The sequence below is a fragment of the Cervus elaphus genome, chromosome X (genome assembly GCF_910594005.1).
Source record: "Cervus elaphus chromosome X, mCerEla1.1, whole genome shotgun sequence".
NCBI lineage: Eukaryota > Metazoa > Chordata > Mammalia > Artiodactyla > Cervidae > Cervus > Cervus elaphus.
This window is the reverse complement of record NC_057848.1, coordinates 169930503-169934990: the sequence shown is the minus strand read 5'-3', so window position 1 is coordinate 169934990 and position 4488 is coordinate 169930503. Positions and strand designations below refer to the sequence as shown.

The 4488-nt window shown below is 55.3% G+C and overlaps 2 pseudogenes; one reads left to right on the top strand and one right to left on the bottom strand.

Moving 5' to 3' along the window:
- Window positions 1-210: 210 nt before the first annotated feature.
- Window positions 211-1659, top strand: LOC122690601 (annotated as a pseudogene).
- Window positions 1660-2610: 951 nt separating this feature from the next.
- On the bottom strand, window positions 2611-4054 carry LOC122690600 (annotated as a pseudogene).
- Between the last annotated feature and the right edge of the window lie 434 nt (window positions 4055-4488).

Here is a 4488-nt window from a genome sequence, read left to right as displayed (position 1 = left end):
CACACTGGGCCAAAGCTGCCTCTCCACATCACCTCTGTGACATCATGAAACAATTAAGGAGGCTGACCACTTAATTGGCTGCCTGTCCCATGACCCAGATTCTAGACTCTCCAGAGAGCTTTTTTGGGGCACCCCAACCCTGGTCTGAGGCCCTTCTGCCCTGAGCATTCAATGCTTGGGTAGAGAATGCTCCTGAGCTAAACTGACTCCATGGCTAGTCAGAGTTCTCAGGAGGCATGGGCAGCCCTGCTGGCCCCATCAACTGATAGGGAGCCCACAGCAGGGGACCCCCATGATTACTCCCTGGTTCCAAACGTGGATTCAAGGGAGGCTTTGGAGAAGCAGGGTGACCAACCCAAGAGCCCAGATCCGGGCTCCCAAGTATACCTGACCCCACAGGGCCCCAACCCAGAAATGGTCAACAAGGAAGATAACAACACCATCCTTGGGCTGTCCTTCCCCAGGAAGCTCTGGATGATCATGGAGGATGCGGCCTTCACCTCTGTGCACTGCAGCGACAAGGGAGACACTGTGGTCATTGAGGCAAATCTCTTCCAGACGGCGGTCCTCCAGCTCAGGGGCACAGACCAGATCTTCAAGACAGACAGCATCAAAAGCTTCATTCGTGAAATGAACCTGTATGGGTTCAGTAAAATCTGCCCTTCGAGGTGCTCTGCAGGGAAGAAGAAGCTGATGGTAAGGTAGAAAGCCCTCCTGGGGAGACTAGACTAGATGAGCTGAGTGCTGGACAGGTTTCATTTCCCAGAAGAACATTGTTATCATGAGAGGGTAGTTAAGGAAAGAGGAGGAAGCAGGGTCTGTCATGTTCCACCACCCCCCTTAGACAGGACCCACAGGGGTGACTCCAGACCCTGCAGGGCCACTTGATGCCAGGGACCACCAGTATCACCTTAAGTGAGGCTGGCCCCAGGGGAGCTCTAGGGAGCAGCATGCTAGGGCCTCATAACCTGCCAGGAATGAAGAGACCTTGTCTCCATACTTAGGCATGGCCAGGATAGTGGTAGGGAGGAGAGTGGTGAGGAAGGCTCTTCTCGCCCTTGCTGTCTAAAGCGATTCATTTCCTTTCAGATCTATCGCAACTTCAACTTTCAGAGAGACAAGCTTCTCCTCCTGCAGAACATCCGGAGGAAAGGTGACCCTCAGCCCACCACCAGTGCAACAACCACCCCAAAGAGAAAGAAGTGAGCGGTGGAGACCAGATGCTTTCCTCGATTCCATTATGAGTTCACCCAAGAGATGGACAAGAACGCCCAGAATGGAACCCCAGAAACCCCCAGCCTGCACTCATTTCTGTTCTCTGGCCTTTGATCTGTGTGCAATCAAGCCAGGTGGGCCAGGGGAAACCATCTCCCCAGTGAGCAGGGTGGCCCCAGTGACGAGGGCATGTCCAGCAATGCCACGTCTGTACCCCTGGCTACTGCTGGAAGGGAGGGAGCAGGGGAACTGACCAACAGCCCCCCGGAGTACCCAAGTTACAATTTGGTGATGGCTGTGTACAAGACCTTTTACTCCACCATGATGGCAGCCCTTTCAGTCATGGCCCCAGATGAGGCCTCTGAGGCGGAGGAGTAGCAGGGAGAGTCCTCAGATTACAAGGGTGCCCTCCATGAGCAACTCAAGCACAAACAAAATTCCTGAGCTTCCAGATCCCTAGGGACACTTAAAATCACTCTCTTGTAATAAAAAAAAATCAATTTATGTTCTAATAAATTAAAGTGAAACTCTGTGGGAATAAAGTATCAAACAAGAACTGCGAGTCTGTGTTCTTTATATTTGTCCATGTGATTCACACCGCACAGGATGAGCCCAATGAGGCTGCAAGCCCATGCCCCAGGCAGGCTTCAGTCTGGTCCCCATGGTCCCTTTTTTCTGAAGCAGCAACATTTCACACGCTCAGCCAAGAGTGTGGTTGCTGAGTTGAGTGCAGAGGCCAGCACAGGATGGGCTTGTTCTTGGACCTTGGTTCCTGACAGTGGGGGTGTCACTTTCCATGAGTCATGCATCCTGAAGCAGAAGGTGCTCCTCAAGGATCCCCCGATGATACCACAAGTTTCTGATCAGCAGCTGAGCATCTCCAACTCTCGATCCATGGCCCTCCCTAAGATGCTCAGCAGAAAATAGGGTCACTCACCCCACCCGCCAAGAGCCTTGCAAACGCATGACCCCAAACCCAAAGATAAGTACAAGGTTCCCACAAGGTGAACACCAGCCCTTCTTGCTGTGTCCTCACAGCTGTATTGACGAGCCTGTGTTTGGATGTGATGCATACAGGCAGCGTGTCCAACATGCAGGCCTTCTCTTGGCTCACAAGACAGTTTACAGCAGGGCAAGGGCCACCTGCAAGGACACACCGTGGCCTGTTTCTGGGCCTGCGGGCCTCTCTACCAGCCCAAGGCCTCGCTGTCTGCTTATGCTCAGCCTGCCCCCAGCCTTCCCCCATTACTCCCTGGGCACTGTTTGGACCAGAACAGAGAGGGGAAAACACTAACCGATTTCCTAACAACACGTTTCTCTCAACCACCCAGATCCAGCAGAGCCAAAGTGAGTGGCAACGCTAGCATTCCATAAAGGTCAAAGGCCCAGAAACTCTCACTGAGTCCAGAGCAGCACCACATGAGGGGAGTCCCTGCCCCGGGCCCCACACCAAGTGGGCACCACAGGGCATGACTGATTCAAATAGAACCAGATGCGCACGTCCAGGGTGGGGTGGTAACTCAGGGTGTCACCATGTGCTGATCTCTCAGTCACCTCCCTTTTGAGAGCCCAGTCTGGACAGGACTCCTGCCCAAAGGGGTTCAGGTGCTAGGGGATGTCCACCTGGAAGATGTCCCCCCCACCCTTCCCTGGCAAAGCCTGCAACAGCCAGCGGGATTTGGCAAGCACAGTCATTTACTTCTGTCGCAGGTCGGGTAGCAGGGCTTGAATCTCCAGCTCTTCCACCTCGTCGGGACCTAGGTTTTCTGGGCATAGTGAAGTGTCCCCAGTGTCTGCAAGACCTGTGTGCAAAGACAGGAGACAGAAAGAGAACAAGTTCATTCAAAGCCGTGCCTCCTAGAGACGAAGACTGTATCATGGAGGGGACGCGAGGTGAATTGGGTCCTCTGGCTGAGCAATTCAGACTGGCTCACCTTGGCAAAGGGAATTCAGGGCAAGACCAAGCGAGGGAGGGAGCAAAATGAAACGGAGAGGCCTGGTGCTCCAGGAACCCACCAGGCCATGGGGAGCTCTCATTCTGCCCACTGAAGGCCGCAGGGACAGAGCAGGAGGGCCCCGGTGGGGAGCCTGTGAACATCAGGTCCCCAAACGTTTTTCCAGCAGACAGGTGTTGCTGTGGGGCCTCACCGCTGGGGAGTCAGGGGACTTACTCAGGCCGGGCCGCAGGCAGTGGGGGTGGAACTGCCTGGGTTCCCAGGCTGGGTGCTGTGCTGCCTCTCATGGTCTCTGCTGGGCACACACACGTGGGGACACACATACACACACACGTGGGGACACACACACACATGTGGGGACACACACACACACACACAGAGGCAAGTGCCACGTGCAGACCTGGATGTGCCTCTGCCTCAGAGCACAAATGGGGACTGAGGCCCAGAGTGGTGGTAAGGGAACCCAGCCACCGTCTCCCAGCCCAGGCACCCTCTCTGTCCCTCTGAAGAACCCTCAGTCCCCCCTACACCCCACCAACTGGTTCAACAGAAAACAAATGATCACAACCTGGCTGAGATCCAGGGCAGCACCGGGGGCCATGCAGGCAGTGCAGGGCAGGGCATCACTTGCCCACAATCACTGTGCAGCCAAACTTATCCCCATCCCACAGCAAGGCCTGGATCTGGGCAGGGCTCATCCCCAACCTCTTCTTCAGCAGCTCCCACCAGGCCACATCCTCCCAGTCCCCTGTGCACCATGTGGACGGCCAGGGTACAGTGCCGGGTCTACATAGCATGGGCCACCATTGTATCTCCAGGGTCTTGACACTCTTTAAGACGAAACCTGCAAAATGCTGTCAGAAGGACAGACAGCTAAACTTCATCTCCCAGGGCTCCCAGGGCTCCCAGGGCCTCTTGTTGCTGCAGATATACAGAACCACAAAGGTCTGGAGCTTGATACAGCAGTCTCCAAGCTCACAGCCCTGGGCTGGACCTCAGCCCTATGAACCTGAGCTTCATCCAAGCCTGCTGACACAAAATGGGGGATGGTGGTCAGAGAGGGCTGACTCCTTCCATCTGTCTCCACATGGTCTGCTGACAGGTGGATGGTGACCCAGAGGACACATCCATCACATGGAGGTGGTGGGGAGGTCAGGAAGGAGGACGAGACAGCAGGAGAGAGGCACGTGGTGAGTTCCAAGACAGAGGGCCCCAAAACACTGGGAGCATTGAGGAGGGAGGGCAAGCCTCTGGCTTCACAGCCCAGAGGCTGGGCTCTGGTCCTCTCCCAGCACAGACAGGCACTGTCCTGGGCTTG